This window comes from Bactrocera dorsalis, chromosome 2 (genome assembly GCF_023373825.1).
Source record: "Bactrocera dorsalis isolate Fly_Bdor chromosome 2, ASM2337382v1, whole genome shotgun sequence".
NCBI lineage: Eukaryota > Metazoa > Arthropoda > Insecta > Diptera > Tephritidae > Bactrocera > Bactrocera dorsalis.
Window position 1 is genome coordinate 85,285,364 of NC_064304.1, and position 17,403 is coordinate 85,302,766.

Below are 17,403 nucleotides of genomic sequence, written 5' to 3' on the forward strand. Positions count from 1 at the left end.
CTACGCTGTAAGCATCTGTAGATTCGTTCTGATTAGACCATTAGAGTTGTCATGACACTTGAATGGCTTTCATTTTTAAATAATTCGAGTTCATTTGAGGAGATATTCTTAAATATTTAAATTTTTTAAATATAAAAAAAATGAATTTTTCACAAATTCACAAGTTAATCCGCTGATCAATTATCGTGCTTTCTTAATTGAAAGAAACGAGGAACTACGGGCTTACTACCGGACATGTCGGTTAATATATCAGCTATTCACCAGTATACCCGTTTACTACAGAATATATCGGTTAACATATCGGTTATTCTGTCGTAAGCTCGTAGTGCAGATTTTCTTTAGATTAGTTGTTATGCTGCAGTAAGTCATGTGCTCAAAGCTACTTCTTCGAACGCCATATTCTGCGTTAGCCAATTTCAAATTGGCATTGTGCACCACATATTTTCGCAATAATTACTAAAATAAATAATTAGATTTCACGCTGTGCGCATTTGTTGTGGTTTTCATGACGCTGTTTTGCGGTTATTCGCATTTAAATTTATTGGGCCACTTTGTTCGATTACGGGTTTTAACATTTATGTCATCCGTCTGTTCTTATTGATAAATATACGTGGAAAATATACACACATGTATCAATATAAGTGTTTTTCAATACATACATACATATATACATGCAAAGACAATTTCCAATGTGGAAAAAATACATAACACTAACAAACAGTTTAGTGAAATCCAATAAGTTCGTTGGAAAAAAGTGCGCAACAGTTGACATCAGATCGGTCAGCGCGAACGCTTTTAAAACATGGTAATTTTTCCATTCACCACCGGACGCAGATAATTCCTCCCTTGTGCTAATTCGCATTAACTATTATTACTTTTTCTGTTTCCTCTGCTCAATGTAAAAAGTGCTCCACTTATTTATTACCGCAAGTATAATTTTTGAACTCAATAATACTGTTCAATATTTCGAAATTGACGTATGAATTTATCATGAATATATAATACATACATACATATGTATGTACATATATGGTATATGGTTATATCGTATTCCATATGACGTGGTTTGTTTTACCATAATTTTTATTAACACCTATGCATATGCACACATACACATGCATACATTTGTTTAGTAAAAGAAATTCTAATTTTTTAATCTGCTTCATTGCCACTTCACTGTCTTAAGCAATTAAAATAATAAACAGCGATTATGTAAGCATGGCTTAATACACGATTGCGTTGTCTAAAGTTTTCCAGAAAAGCGTGGGAATGCGTTGGAATATGATTTTGCCTGAAAGGAAGTACCATATGTACCAATAAAACAGACTCAGGCGGCCTTGGTCAGATAAATATATGATTATTGCATTTAAGATTGGGTGTGGACGACTGGAAGTTATTATTTTATGCTGTTTGACGTTTTGGGATATATAAAAATAATTACAACCAGAAAAAATCCGATCATAATTGAGACGCTTAAGGTAGATAGCGATCAAGCCAAGCCATTACATTTGTAAAACCCGTAAACCGCGCCAAGTCATTGAGAAACTACTTTAATACGACCTAGGTTGTTAGTCTCAACATTTACTTGAATAAATTGTTGCTTCTTACGTAACGGTAATGTTAAATTTTTCAAAAATATTGGACAACCATACTCGTGCAGTTTGCCAAGAAATGGCGTAAATTGATTATTACTCCATTGTTCCAAAAATTCCGAAAATGCTTTGGAAAGCTCCTTTTGCGTCATTTTCATTATATAAGGTGATCCATTTGGTGATTCCCTTTTTTTGTAAACAAAAAAAAAACAGAAACTTAAAATTTAATGGGAAATTTTTATCATTCAAAACATAATTCTTTGGCATTTATTTTTTGAAGATAATCTCTTTCAAAAGATGGCCGCGGCTACGTCTCAGATGGACTTTCTATATCCCCACAGAAAAAAGTCTAAGGGTGTGATATCACACGATCTTGGTGGCCAGTCGACCGGCCCAAACCGTGAAATTATCTGCCCACCGAAATATTCTCTCAATAAATCCATGGATTGATGAGACGTATGGCAAGTGACGCCGTCTTGTTGAAACCAAATATGACCGAGATTACGAGCTTTAATTTCAGACATCAAATATTCGGTTATCATGGCGCGATATTAGTCGTCAATGACGGTTACGTACTCAACGGCATTATTTTTAAAGAAATATGGACCGATAATTCCACCGGCCCACAAACCACACAAACCGTTGATTTTCTGAATGAAATGACAGCTCTTGAATCTCTGCAGGGTGCTCTTTGTTCCAAATGCGGCAATTTCGCTTTTTTACATACCCATTATGACAGAAATGGTCCTCATGCCTGAACAAAATTTGGCTCGAAAACGTCAAATCTTCATGGGACTTTTCAGGAGTCCAAACAGCGAAGGGATGTCGCTTGAGAGGGTCTAGCGGCTTCAGTTCTCTCACAAGCCGAATTTCGTACGCTCTCAATTTATGATCTCGACGTAAAATGTGCCCGTTTGTTCCATACGTCAGTCCAAGTTGCTTCGAACGGCGTTGAGTGGACTCTCCACGGTCTTCGTGTGCACACTCAGCTCCGGCTGCTATATTTTTTTCACAGCGTGGTGGACGTGGTCTATTCGGTCGAATATTACTTAATAAGCAATTAGTAACAAAGTTCAACGATTTGTAGCGTTTTTCAAGCGTAAGTCATTCCACGACGGAATGCCAAACCATACTTAGCAAAAATAACATGCAGCGTGACATGACTTATGTATCTGTCAAAAACTGGGAAATAGGGTGCCATGTGAATCGAAGTCAAGAGTCATTGAAAGATGATTTTGACAAAAAATTTATTTTTGCATGGACACATGTGACACTAAAAAAAATTTAAGAAAACCGTAGCCAAACAGACAAATCAACGGCAAAGCCGAATATCCATGAAACGATTAATGGAGAACGCTCTGGGCAACAACTCATCAAATTGAAGTTGGCGTTTCTGAAAAAAGCCCGGAATTTGCGACGGGACGCTAGGAAACATCTTGCCATCATGAGGGATGGGCAAAATTGACGCATGTGCCCATCCTTGTATGTTGCAAGACCGATTATAAACTATGTGAAAGCAGAAAGGGTATCACAAATCGGCTTGGTTCATCTTGTCCGCCAAGACGGCGCCGGTCCGGAAAGATTAGAGAACTGTTAGAGCTTCAGATGGGCAATACTTTGAATATCTTCTAGCACAACTTCTAGCTAACACTATTGTATACACTTTGTGTTTCTGAAAAATAACAAAATTTGTTGCAAACAGTTTGGAGCCTTCAAGTATCCTATTCCCTTAATGATTAGCGCTAGCCGTTGCTTTTTCCAGGGTTCGGGGAATATTCCGGGTTCGGGGGCTACTTCTGGCTGTACATATTGAATAGTACTTTTTTTTGAGGATTTTTGACTAATAAATGCCAAACTTTGCCAGGAATTTTTTGTACGAAAAATCAAACTAAACGGGAAACTAACTTGCTAATAACTAAAATCGATAGCAAACTGCTAATTGAACTTGTAAACATTACTAGCAGTCCCCCTTTAATGCTACTCCCGCACATGATATCATAATCGCAAACAATCAATGGCTTCACAAAACATTGTAGAATAATTTGCTAAAACAAAGCCAGAGCTAAATAAACACATACGTGTCCGTTGCTGATGACTGAAGAGACAGAGATGTTGTAACGATTAGCTTGAAAGGGGTTAAGCAACAAACCTAATGAAAGCTACATAATTCGCTGTATCGCAGGTAATTTTTCGTGTTACCACGATCTAATAGGTTTATTTTACTTTACCCTTACAAATGCTTTTTATTTTCGTTGAAGTTTATTCTTCGAAAAGTAGTTCAATATGCCTACAATCGAAAATTCTAAACTGTTATTTGTGTTCTACGCCACTGTCAATCGTTGATCTATTTTTTGCTTTGTAGAGTTGGCGAATAATTGGAAAAATGCTAGAGTGCTCTTGATTGGATTAGATAATGTCATTTGGGTTTGTTTTGCATGCAACCTGGAAAGAGGCAAAGTTCGTCATTAATATTACTAGTCCATATATGTAGATAAAATTAGGAGTATTTGCACGGGTACATATGTACGCACGTATGTTTTTGAAAGGCTGTTATTGCAAACTTCAATATAGACACATAGAAATACTAAATATAAATATATATCTGAAAATATATAAGAAGATTAAAAAAAAAGTTATGATACAAACTATTTTTGCTAGCTATGCTTTGTGATAGAAAAGTACCCGAAAATTGTAAATAAAAAATAAAATAAAATCCAAATGTTTAATTATTCATCAATATTTATTTTGCCGCCTTCAAAGTAATCCCCACCTGATCATTAGTAATAGACTTTTTTCAGTCCTCGAAACACTTTTTATAAATACTTTTTGGGATGATCTTCAGCTCCTTCAGTGAATTTCGATTCATCTCTTCGATCGACAGAATACGGGTTCCACGGAGCGGCAATATCAGTTTGGGGAACTAGAAAAAAATCAAGTCAAATGTGGTGAATATGGTGGTGATCAACGTATTCAATGCTTTTTGGCTTAAAACTCGGTAACAATCATGGCTCGTTTCGATGGTGCATTATCATCGTGCAAAATCCATGAATTTTTTTCCACACTTTCTGCTGTTTTCGAGGGATGTTTTCACTCAAACGCCTCAATACGCCCAAATAGAACTCATTATTGATCGTCTGTCCCTCGGGGGCAAATTCAGGTTGCAACAAACCACGAATATCGAAAGAAATGATGTAAGATCGACTAAACGGTTTGTTAAAACCACTCAAATATGTCAGAGATAAGATATTGAATATTGGGAAAAAAAGTTTGAGTAAGTATATAGTACTTCTTTCCTGATATTTTGAGCGCCGATAAACACACGCACCCACTTTCACCCACCAAAATTTTCATTCAAGTAAGCCTTGATTAACACATTGCCTCTATTATTGTGTAGAGTGTGCGCAACATTCTGTGAGTGTGGAAAAATATACATAACGGTAAATATAAGAGAAAATACTTTTTTAATCCAAAAATGCAGCAACGCTGGTGGAGTGGGAGCGCCATATTGAATCCCAATAGTTGCAAACATTGCTTTGCTGCTATTTGCTTACGTCATTACCGCAGCAAACAATATTTGCACGGGATTGTGCAAATAGAGCAATTACTTGTGCATGTTGCACACACACACACACTCTCGATTGCGGTGTATTTAGCATTCATTAGCGCTGGTACAAGTAAACTCCTTCGCGTACTTTCAAAAACACTTAAATGCAATCACGTTTGACCGCCACTCCAGCTATCTATGCAACAAACTATTTCACTCGTTGCAAATGCATATTCCACATGCCGCATGCCGCATGCCTTTTACTGCATGTGAAGTTATCCTCAATTGGCAATCGGCGGCGAGTATCCATGCCACCAGCATGACGAGCGCTTAGCGATTATCAGTTTGCCACAAATGAAATGAGTGGAATTAAAACTGGTGGCATTCAGGTGAAAAATACTGTAATCAAGTGTTGGGCGTGGGCTAGTGAATAGTTTCCACGCCTGAGCCAAGCACTTTCGGTGCGTTATGCCAATTGGCTTGTCATTAGCGCTGGAAGCCTTATGGTTGAGCGCATCGTCGTTGTGTGGCAGACGTGTTGCAATGCGCCGGTGTAATTATAACAAGATAATGGTCGACTTCGGTTGCACCGCAGATGTAATATACTTCACAAATAAAAGTTTGCCATATAATCACTTGATTCCGATCGTTCAGTTTCGGTGTGATTAATTCGCGTATATACAGACGGGCAGATAGACTGGCCTGGTACAATTGTCTCAGCTCGTCATGTTGATTTTTTATGTTTACATTTTATACTTTTGGTTATAAAACGACTTCAAAGCAAACTTTATATTCCCCGTTCAGGGTATAAGTATTTAAATATACATCTGCATGTATGTATACGCAGGTGTCAATGGCAAAAGCTAAATGATGAAATGCTATAGAACCATTTGTATCCCGAAGGATAGTGAGTATATACAGTAATTACTAGCTTTAGCAGCGTATTGATACTTGCCGTCGGTTGATCGTCAATAATAATCTGAAGATTTAAGGTTTGATAAATCATTCCTTCCTGAGCTCATGCCATAAAATGGTTTACTCCTTAAATTTATATCTAGTTCTATTATTATTATTTTAAACCGTCTTAGAATTCTGTTATAATAGGTTTCTTCGCCTGCGTAGGAGGTTTTTATGTTGAGTTCTTCTCTTTCACGGCGCTACAGAGCTTGTATTAGTCTCATTAAAAAGTCTTAAAAGGCTTTTTAGTTAATAGATGGCATAAAAAAGGCTCTCAGTATTTAGAAGAGTAATAATTATTATTAACGAAATTAAGCAAATTATCGATAAATAAAAGATAGAAATGGTCGATAAAGTTTTGTCCTCTTCGTCCACTTGCCAACAAAACCCGATTTTTGACGAGAAAAAAGTCCGTGTGTAAATGCAGTCTTATTAGAAGTGTTTGCCCGAATAAGTGATATATTCGTATGCGGAAAAAAATATAAATAAATTGTTACGAACTTTTCTTTATCGAGTTGCTTGCTTGGGAATTGTTTACTTCGAAAATTTTGAAGGACCGCTTTCCCAATAAGTTGTATAGCCTCATTCTGAGGCGTTAAAGTTTTATACACTTCTTCAATAGAGTATTACCTTTGAATAATTTATGTATCTTCATAATGCCTTCTCATCCTATAAACTCGATTCCAAACGTGTCGTCCTTAAGTTAGCAACTTTTATGAATTTGGAGGGAAACATCAAAGTACCCACTTGAACCAAATATTCAAAATACATGTTTCAATAAGACTCGGATCAATTTCGAAAACCATTCTTTTCCAGAACAGATACTCGCTTATTTATTCCTAGGCGATGTCTTCATTCGTTTTTAACATCCAAGATTTTTTAATCTGCTTTCTCAGATTTGTCCATTCCGATATAATACGTGATATAAAAATTTATTAATTTTGAATGAAGGGACCTAAGTCCAAACGCTTCCTTGAAAATTGTATGATTAGATTATGGTGTACACATAATACTCATATGAACACGCACATATGGACAATCTATGTTTTTTATTTATTATAGAAAATAATTTGCCAGAGCATTGTGGTTGCCTTTAATTTTGCTTAATTTTTTTTCTATAAAAAATATTATCTACCATCTTCTTTCCATATCATTCGTTTATTGTGGCTGAGAGATCTTTGCACACGTTCTCCTCAGCGCATTGTTCCTTTGATTGGCTGTCATTGCCCCAAACTTTACTGATTTCCATCAGTCAGCCATAAATCAGTCGGCAGACACGGCAGCCATGCCATTCACGTACCTCCAAGCCCACACCGCGCCATATTTGGTTGATGTCCAAAATGAGAATTTTCGTCTCTGCTGAAGGCATTGAATATGAGCCGAAGAAGTATCAGCATCTTGGGCTTGATATGTTTATATAATCATTTATTTGTGTGTGAGTGTATTATATAGATATGTACATATGACGCGCATTTATAAACTTGTATGCCTTAAGGTTAGTATATAATAGTATTATGTGGATAAGAACCTCCTAATATATAATATTTCTATTCTCATACAAAAAGTAAACTTATAATTTAGACACAGCATTATGCGGATGTAAATCCATATATCTTCAACTGACTGTTTAAGAAGCAGTATTCTGCTAATTCTAATCAAAATGTGAGTCATTGTACATCACCATTAAACCTTTGAGTTTAGGTATCAAAAACTTAAAAATAAAACAAACGATCGTCCAATTGGCGCGAAGGCATTAACCCCTTAACGCGCGGAATTTGAATTAAAGCCCACATATCTAAGAATCGTGATCCAAAACTTGCTAGTTACAGAAAACAAAAAACAAAGTTTACCTCAGTCAAGAGTTGATCTATTTAGAAAGTAAATGAAGCGAATGAGTGTGAGCAAGCTTATTAGCTTCCAACGGCTAACGCACGCATGAAGATTTAATCAAGAATCCCATCGGAAGTGCTCTCAAACACTCCATTAGTTGAACACACATTATCATATCGTAATTCACTCTATGATTAGGGCTGCATACCACTCAACCATATTAAAACATAAATCTCAACATATTCGAAAAATTTTTTTAGTAATATACGGAGCCCTAAATTCTTTGCACAATCATTTAACATAGCATTGGCTTTTGAGACCGTTTTAGTCAAATAACCCTTCGCAGGTGCGTTTCTAAGCTTCAAAGATAGTCTTAAGAATGTATTAGTCTAGATTCTAATCGCTCAGATTATACATATGTAAGTATGTCAACTAAGTATTTATTTACAGTCTGTCAAGTAAGAGCGTGGTCGTGTTAATTTATAAAAAAAATTATTTTATCAAATTTTCTGCTTCAAAGTGTATGTGCGTCTTCCACAAAGCTTCTGTTTAATATATGCTCACCCATTTTCAATATGGTTTGCATCGGGCGACTGCGACGGCCAATCCATTGTAACGATGCCAGATTGAGTTTACCACTGCTTGCTGCGGGGTTTAGGATCGTTGTCATTCTACAGAATCCAATCTTCATTTTTTCTGATGAACCATCGTTTGGAAGAAGGCAGTGAAGCCTTCTGTAGATTTTTATCATTTTCTCGTCATTTAGGTTGTCGGTAAAGAGGTACAAAGTGCCGAATCCCTACTTTGAGAAGCAGCCCCCAAGATGCACTTTTATTCCATGTTTTGCGGTCCGCTGAACAAGCCTATTGGTGGAAGTTGACCAGGCTCGTGTGAGAACAGAGCGTGCCCATATAGAACATTCATCAGTAAAAATGACATTTTCAAAATCTCTATCAATATTCTCATGCACCCAAGTGAGTCGCTTTGTCACAAGTTTTTCAGTCAAGAGAGGCTTCTTCATTGTGTTGCATTTCAGATCACGAGTATATAGAAAGGTTCGGATAGTTTCGTAGGATATATCGAAATCATTTGCCATTAATTTTGTTTGTCCTTGCCGCAGTGTTAAACCAGGATTCCGTGGAAACAGATTCACTATTCTTTTTTCATCTTTTTTGTTCACTTTTCCCATCGAACCACGTTCTGGTAAATCATCGACATTTTTAGACACTATATAGTATATCCACTTCTGTACAAATGCCTTCGTTTTTCTCATATATTTAGCAGCCGCTGATTGCGACATTTTGGAACCTTTCGGGTGGATGCGAAGAAACACAGCTTCGCGCGACGCATACTTAGCACCCATGGTGTTTAACGCGATTCTCTTTCAAAAGATCAACGACAACTGAACCTTTGTTGACAGCGCATCAAAGACAAAGCTTCCCTCTATCGGCTCGCGAAAGAATTAGATAAAATCTTTCATTAACTGTCGGTAGGGTCGACCACGCTCTTACTTGACAGATTGTATATGTTACAGTAGTCCCATTTGAATAGTTTGATCGGAGATTGTAGCGTTACCTTGGACAGCATGATATAACAAATTTCGTGAGGATAATTTTTCAAAAAAAAAGTTGCTCTAAGTGCCTATCGATGTCGGTAGTTTGGTAAATTCTATACAAACTGACGATCGATAGTGATGAACCCTAAAGATCCCTGCAAGACCAAGGTGATTGCCGAAAAGGAATACCATTTTAAAGCAAACGACAAAAAATATATCGCAATTTTGAATGATCGTTTTAAAAATCGCCCGCAATAATTGTTATCGCCGTCTATGAAAATTCGCTTCGAAACTTCGAAACCGAAAACAACTGTGATATTATTCTGAAAATCGTTTCCTATATAATTTAGCAATTTAAGAACATGTTTCCCTTAGAAAAGCCGTTTTGAGAATCGGCAAATAATGGTGAAATCAAAAAAGTTTTTCGAAGAGTGGAGAAGTAACGTTTATCTCTTATTTTCATGAGAAAATGTATCATGAATTCTTCATGTTCTGTCTCTTAATAAAGAGATGAATCAAACGCAGAGATTATAATTTAGAGTAAATTAATTGTTAAATTCATATTTATGAGAGGTATTTATTTGTCCAGGCTGAGCTATTCAAATACGGCGACAAACAACTGATAAGGAGCATACATCAGCTTCTTTGTAGAATATGGTCGGACGAAAGCATGCCAAACTAGTGGAATTTAAGTGTGCTCTGCCCAATAACCGAGCAGGTACAACCTTCTACAAGAGTGTACAGGTGCTGGCGTATGCCGATGATATTGATATCATTGGCCTCAAGACCCCCGCTGTTAGTTGTGGTTTCTCCACACTGGATAAGGAAGCGAAGCAAATGGGTGTGGTAGTGAATTATGGCAAGATTAAATATCTCCTGTCACCAAACAAACAGACGTCGCACTCGCGACTAGGCTCCCACGTCACTGTTGACAGTCACAAAATCGAAGTCGTAGATAATTTCGTCTATCTTGGAGCCAGCATTAACATCTACAACAATGTCCGACTCGAAATCCAAAGCAGAATAACTCTTGCCAACAGATGCTACTTCGGACTGAGTAGACAATTGTAAGCAAGGTCCTCTCTCGACGAACAAAAACCAAACTCTATAAGCCACTCTTTATTCCCGTCCTGCTATAAAGTGCAGAGGCATGGACGATGACAGCAACCGATGAGTCGACGTTGCGAGTTTTCGAGAGAAAGGTTCTGCGGAAGATATATAGTCCTTTTCGAATTGGCCAAGGCGAATACCGCATTCGATGGAACGTCGAGCGGTACGAGATATATACGACGACACTGACATAGTTCAGCGAATTAAGAGACACCGGTTACGCTTGCTAGGTCATGTCGTCTGAATGGATGAAATCACTTCAGCTCTGAGAGCATGCGAAGCAGTACCTACCGAGGAAGGAAGAGAACCCCTACACTCCGTTGGAAAGACTAGGTGGACAAGGTGGCTACACTTGAAATCCCCAATTGGCGCCAAACAGTGAAAAGCAAAAACGACTGGCGGGCTGTAACCCCGTAAGCGGTAGCTACGCCAATAAAGAAGAAGAAGATTTATTTCGAGTCAAATAAATATTATCGAAAAATTTCGAAATCCCGGTCTGCAACTTCATATTTTTGGGAGCACATTGATTTTAATTCTATAAACTTGCATTATATAAGTGCCATTAAAGGTAGCCTTTAAAATTTGCGCGATATTCGTGGTCAGTTTATCTGCGTTGAGTTTGGTGCTTTTGTTGTTGTTTCAGCTTGTACGATGTCAAAACTGAAATTATTGCGAAGGCGCAAGCATAATGACATGGATACTTTTGACGCAGCAAGGCAAAACCAACAAAGCGCAGAGAAAATGAAATTGTCATAAAAAAGTTACGTATACGCCCCGGCGGAAGATCAGCCGCAAAACAATATGCGCAGCTAAAAAGCACCATGTCCAACAAGGAAATGAAAAAAGTAAAAACAATTAAGTTGGAAAAAACCAACAACATGCTGTTGCAACAACTTTTTTACATTGTGCCGCCGCAAAATGAACTCAACAAAAACTCTTCGAATCGACGAATTATATAATTTTTAGCCATCGTCGTTGATGTTTTTGTGTTATTTTAGTCTGATCTGTGTCGTTATGTCTCGGCTGTAGTAATTGTTGTTGCACGCGCTTAATTTTATTCAATTTTAATTTTATGCCTCCACACCAAGCCCACTGCGCCTGTCGTCTGTCGTCCGTTCTCCGTCTGTCCGCCTGTTCGAAGCGCAACCACGAAAACAGTGTCTCCAAGGAGTTGTCTGAAACGCTATATGTACAGTAGTAGTTATTGTTGTTGCTTTTTACGTAGTGTTATATTGTTGCTGGTGACATTATACTCGCTGTTTTCTTATTGTTGCTTTCGCTTCAAAAAAACTTTTGTTGTTGTAAGCTTCACGCTTGCCTCCGTGTTGCCTCGCTTCCACGCCAACGGACAATGAAAAGTGATAGCAAGCATCATGCAACGCGCATGCATTTCGAACGCAGCCCAACATACAGCGTCCAAGCAACAACTGCAACTATAACAATAAAACAGCGACAGCGTTGCAGCTTTGGCAGCGTGCGACAATGAAAAAAGGGTTGTACCTTAAAATACTAATACATACAACAACTAAAACACACTTTTTGAGTATACCATATTGTTGTCGTAGTAGTAAACACGCGTATAGGAGGGCGAAATAACGGGAGACAAGATGCTGGGCATGAGCAATGCAATAGACTAGGGCGCCACAATTGACTTTAATGGGAACTGGAAGCGTTACGGATAAATATATCGGACAAAGAATTAGACTAAAATTTTGTATTTCTAACAAAATTTCATGTGCGAAATCGTTGCGAGTGAATAAAAAACACAAGCCTACGAGTGGTATAAAGCCATTAAAGGCGGTCGAGAGATCGTTGAAGACACGCTTCCTCTGGACGATCTTCGATCTATTAAAAAAAAGTGAAAGATATGGTGCTTGGTGGTCCGACAAGTGTTAGAGAGATGGTCTGAGTTTAGTGAATATTTTGGGTATGAAACGCATTCTTGCTCGACTCGCCCCGATAAAGCTGTTTTTTTTTTGCTCAAAAAGAGTACGATTGTGGACGAATTTAAAGCCAAAACGCAATGATGTATTAGAAGGCATAACAGCAACTGACTTTAGCCGCTTTAACAATTTTATAATAAGCTCAAAGCGCTTTGTCGACTTTTTTGCTATAATTATATTATATATTATTGCCAAAAATAATATATAATATAATTATAGCAATTTATTATATCAGATCGACGTTCCTTTTAGGATCTGCCTCTTAACCTAACCCAAACTGTCGGGGTCCACCAAAACAGGTATAAATAAGTATCAGAGGGGATACTCCTCAAGGAAATGCATCCATCCATCAACTTGTCGAATCTCCTAATAATACAAAAACAAAAGGTGTCTCCGATTCACTATTTTACTGCTCACTTCTGCTCTTTTGTTAAAAAATTTACATGTAAAAGCAATAAAAAAAAGTTATAGAGTTGAATTACTGCAAGAGAGTATGCTGATATTTCATTCAAGTTGTATAGCAGCTATCTTCAATGCTACCATGTTTGTTTTACATATTTTAGATCAGTTTTACTATAGTGAATGGTTTAACTGATAAGTGAAAATACAAATTTCTTTTTCTTGCATTTTTGAAACTTCTAGCAATTAAAGTAACATAAAAGTTTACTGTAAAACCTCTTAAAGCGGAAAAAAACCGTCTGTCCCTTCGAAATATGATGCACCAAACCACGAATATCGAAAAAAAGACTCAGTATCACTTTGATTTTTGAGCGGCTTTAGCGTTGTTCTTTGGTTTCGGCTCGCTTTTTTCCTACATATCGGTTATTGTTGACTTGTTTGCATTTCAAACATCGGCTGTTAAATTGCTCTATACAAGGTACCTTCCAATGTAAACAGAACAAATGGTTTTTCGCAAAATCTATTTTTTATTCAAAATAGTCTCCTTCTGCTTCAATACAGCTTTTTACACGGCCTAAAAGCATGTCGAAATAGTGTTTTAGTTCGTTGGGCGGTATGGCCGCCAGTATGCCGGTACAAGCCTTTTGAATGACCTCTGCGTCTGCATAACGCTTTCCTTTCATGGGCAAATGCATTTTCCCGAAAAGGAAGAAGTCGTACGGTGCCATATCAGGTGAATACGGGGAATGGTTAATGGTTAAAATGTGATCTTCAATGATGTCCTTCGAATGTTGGATTCTGAGCAATTTTTGGTCGTCAGTCAATTTGTGCGGAACAAACCTTGCACACACCTTTCGTAAGCCCAAATGTTCGGTCAAAATGCGATAAATCGATGTTTTGGAGATGTTCAATTCCATTTCCATGAATTTCAATGATAATTTGGGTTGGTTTTTGATGAATTCACGCACAGTTTCGATGGAATTTCCGGTGATCACGGAATCTGATTGGTTCATATGTTGATCGTCATTTATGTCCTCACCACCACTTTGAAAACGTTGAAACCGTGCACTCTGCTACGGGATAGCAATCACCGCCATAAACTAGTTTCATCAATTGAAACCTTTCGGTAAAAGTTTTACCAATTTTAAAACAAAATTTAATGTTGGCTCTTTGCTCGAAGCTAATTTTCGCACCGATAACACAAACATACTTACACTAAAAACGCAATAACTTGACTTCCAATCAATGAAATGTCATTACTGGACAATCGATAAAGATAGCAGATTCTAACTCGCCAGTCGACATATAGATGGCGCCACCAGGGGGCACTAGATTCAAAAAGTCCCGTTCACTTTGTAAAGCACCTTGAATAAACCTGGCATTGAAATTCGCACGATCAAGCATCCGAAGAGACCTGTTTACGGTCAGTCCTACCAACTTAGCAAAATACATTGTTTTGAAATATCATTTTCCTGCGAAATTTACAATTTTTGGGTACTTTTATGTCACATTATATTAATAAATAAAATATTTCTCTAACCATGGTGAGCTTTTGGAAAAGCGTATACACAATCATCAGCGTATGCAAAATGAACGAAGTTTTACCATGTCCGTCTGTCTATAGGCAAGTTTCAGTTTTAGAGATGACGATCTGAAATGCAGTATAGGTCTGATCTACCCAAGAAGCTGATTATTTGTCGGTTCAGCAAACTCGGAAAATTTATTTATTTGAAAAATCAACAAATTAAAACATTTAAGACAATTTGGCAAAATAACGTACTAAAACTTCTGCGCCATAGGCAATTGCTTAACTTGCCTATATGGACGTGCCGGCCCTGATAGCATATATGTATATAGCTACCATACAAACTGCTCTATCAAGGTTTATGTGAGAGTCTGAAAGTTGGCTTCAAAGCAAGCAAAATTAACGTTTCCTCTGTCTACACTACATAGGCCCATGCAGGTATATTCGTTAAGAATCTAGGTACACTTTTGACTGTAATTTTGAGCCATAAAAAACCTCTTCTTTACTCGTAGTAGGCACATGGACCCTTTTTTGTTGCATTAAGACTTCATTCCATTTATGACGTAATTCTTAATTTTTAATATTGCTATTAGAAAGCCCTGTTGCTTTAATAAAAATAGTATCTCATAAACTAGGATTGAAACACATAACCCTTTCCAAGTAATCTAGCACTCAACACATACGATTTTGGCGGTGAAGTTGGTAAACTTTTCCAGAAGATATTTTTTTTAAATATTAAATAAAAGCACATAGTTTTATTTTTAATTAAATCAAATTATTTTCAAAGTTTGGCTAGTTATATCATATATTGCATATATTTGCATTTATTTACTGAACTGTTTTCTTTAGGTTGACACTCCCATTACAAATACAAGAACAAGCAATTTCATGTCGAGGGATTGTGTGACTTTGTATCAACAGAAACATCTCAAGTAGAGTCTTGAGTACATTTCGGAGCACAAGCTTTTGTGTTGAGACTCGTTGCTCGTCATAACCACAATAAGATACTCACTCGGTTTGAGTGAGCTTAAAATTACAACACGAAAGCACTCAACGCGCAACGGTAAAAGAGTGCTTACTGAGACTGCAACGACCGTTTGCAGTTGATTTGGATTTGGATACGTTTGTGCACTAGCTCATGACTGTATGTACATATGTATGTAAGTAGAGAATAGCTACGACTCGCTGAAGCGAAACAACGCCACCAACCAGCAGGCAACTACCGAATTCACGTCGAGTGTTGTGGCATAAACAACCCAACGAGCAAGCGACCGACCGCATGGGCGAGCAAACGACCGATTGAATGCGAGAACGGCGCGAGACTCACTTGAGCCACCAACCAACAGGCCAATAGCCCATGGGCCGAACTGCTGATGGGCAAGAGTGCCGATAAAGCTTACATATGCACATATATGCACGGTAATGTTTGTGTACGCTTGGAGAGCGGCGGCGGAGAGGCTTTTTGGAGCAGCACGAAGTCGGATTGGGGATGGTTGGGGAGAGCTACTGTGCTCTTGGTGTTGCGCCAGCAGCGCGAGGCATTTGACTGTTTTTTTCGTTGCACGCTCAGCATTCGCGTTCGGCATTCTTTCGAGTTGGTAGCAACTTTTTGCTGCTGTCGCCGCCAATAACACTTGCAGCACTCACAACACTATAATTGAAGCGACGAAAAGGTGAACCAAAAAACAAAAAAAATAAGAACAAAAAACAAAGATTCCTAAAAAAATCAATACAGCACAGCACAACAGTAGGCCGATCGAGACAAAACATTTATGCTGCAAGCGAGCCAAGCAGCGGCATTGCAATTTTCGGTGAATGAGTGAAGATGCGCGCGCGCGCGATTTTCGCAACTTTTTCGGCGACCGAGCCAAGTTGCAGCCAGCAAAGTGCGAGTTGGCGTTGAAGCTGCATAATCGATCGTCTTGGTCCGGCTATTGCGGCCATTATGCGCGTTGCTACGTGTGTTGCATGCTAGATTGTTGAAGAACGGCTAGCTCCGTTTGCTCGAGACGTCGCAGCGGCAGCAACGGCAGAAGAACACGAGAAGTGGTGCCAGCAGTTTGGTCGAATGCGAGTGCGTGTTATTTTTGAGTGCGAAAACGCATAAGAATTGCAGCTTGCAACGGTGTTGCAATAACGTTTAGGCCGCCAAACGCGCGACATTGAAACCGAAGCGAGTTATTGAATGTGCAGAAAAGGAAAACGAAAATAAAAATAACAACACCAAACATATGCAAGTGGTGTAAAAAGTTGCAATACGAAACCAGATGCAAAGTGAAAAAAGCGGAAAAGTGAATAAGGTGAAAAAGTGTTCCGGCGTTTTTGCATTTAATTGCGAGCTTTTGTTTTTTCACGCATCGCATTCTTGTTGCAAGTCAGTTTGCAACGACAAAATAAGAAAATTGATGATAAAGTGTATTGCAAGAAGTGAAGTGCAACATTTTTTTTAAGAAAAACGAGTATTACATATATGTAATGGTATTTAATTAAATCACCTTGAAGTACACATTGAAATGCCAACAAAGTGTCGCTTGCAACATTGTGCTACAAAAATCGCCGTGAAATTTTGAAAAAAAAACGCAGAAAGTGAAACAACGGATAAGTGTCCCTATGTGTAGAAGGTATTCAGTGAAAATTTTTGTACTCAAAGTTATGTTCCATAATCACTCCAAGCGAGCCCTAACCGGATGCAACCGGAAGTTTCGTAGGGGCTATTTACTTAAATCAACTACATTCACACTCAAGGTTGAACAAAGTCGATTTTTGTATAGTTTTTAGTATGTTCCGTTGGTTTAAAATCAAGAACTTATCACTTTCTCAGATGCGCATACTGGGAACTCTTCCCCAAAATAAAGTGCGTTAGGTATTCATAAACATATGTGCGTTCAGATCGCTTATTACCTAAAGTATTTACTTTGGTAGAATCGGAAAGTTTCTTCACTGCCTTT

At 37.9% G+C, this 17,403-nt stretch overlaps 1 protein-coding gene across 2 annotated transcripts in view; it reads left to right on the plus strand.

Annotated features, from left to right (window-relative positions):
* Positions 1 to 16,036: 16,036 nt before the first annotated feature.
* LOC105228567 (zinc finger protein rotund) overlaps positions 16,037 to 17,403 on the plus strand; it is a 190,122-nt gene continuing 188,755 nt past the window's right edge. The window contains exon 1 of one of the 2 annotated variants that reach the window (XM_049449172.1): positions 16,037 to 17,076. The gene's annotated coding sequence lies outside the window, so the exon portion shown is untranslated. The remainder of the gene's footprint in view (positions 17,077 to 17,403) is intronic. The other variant, XM_049449174.1, reaches the window with a different exon arrangement.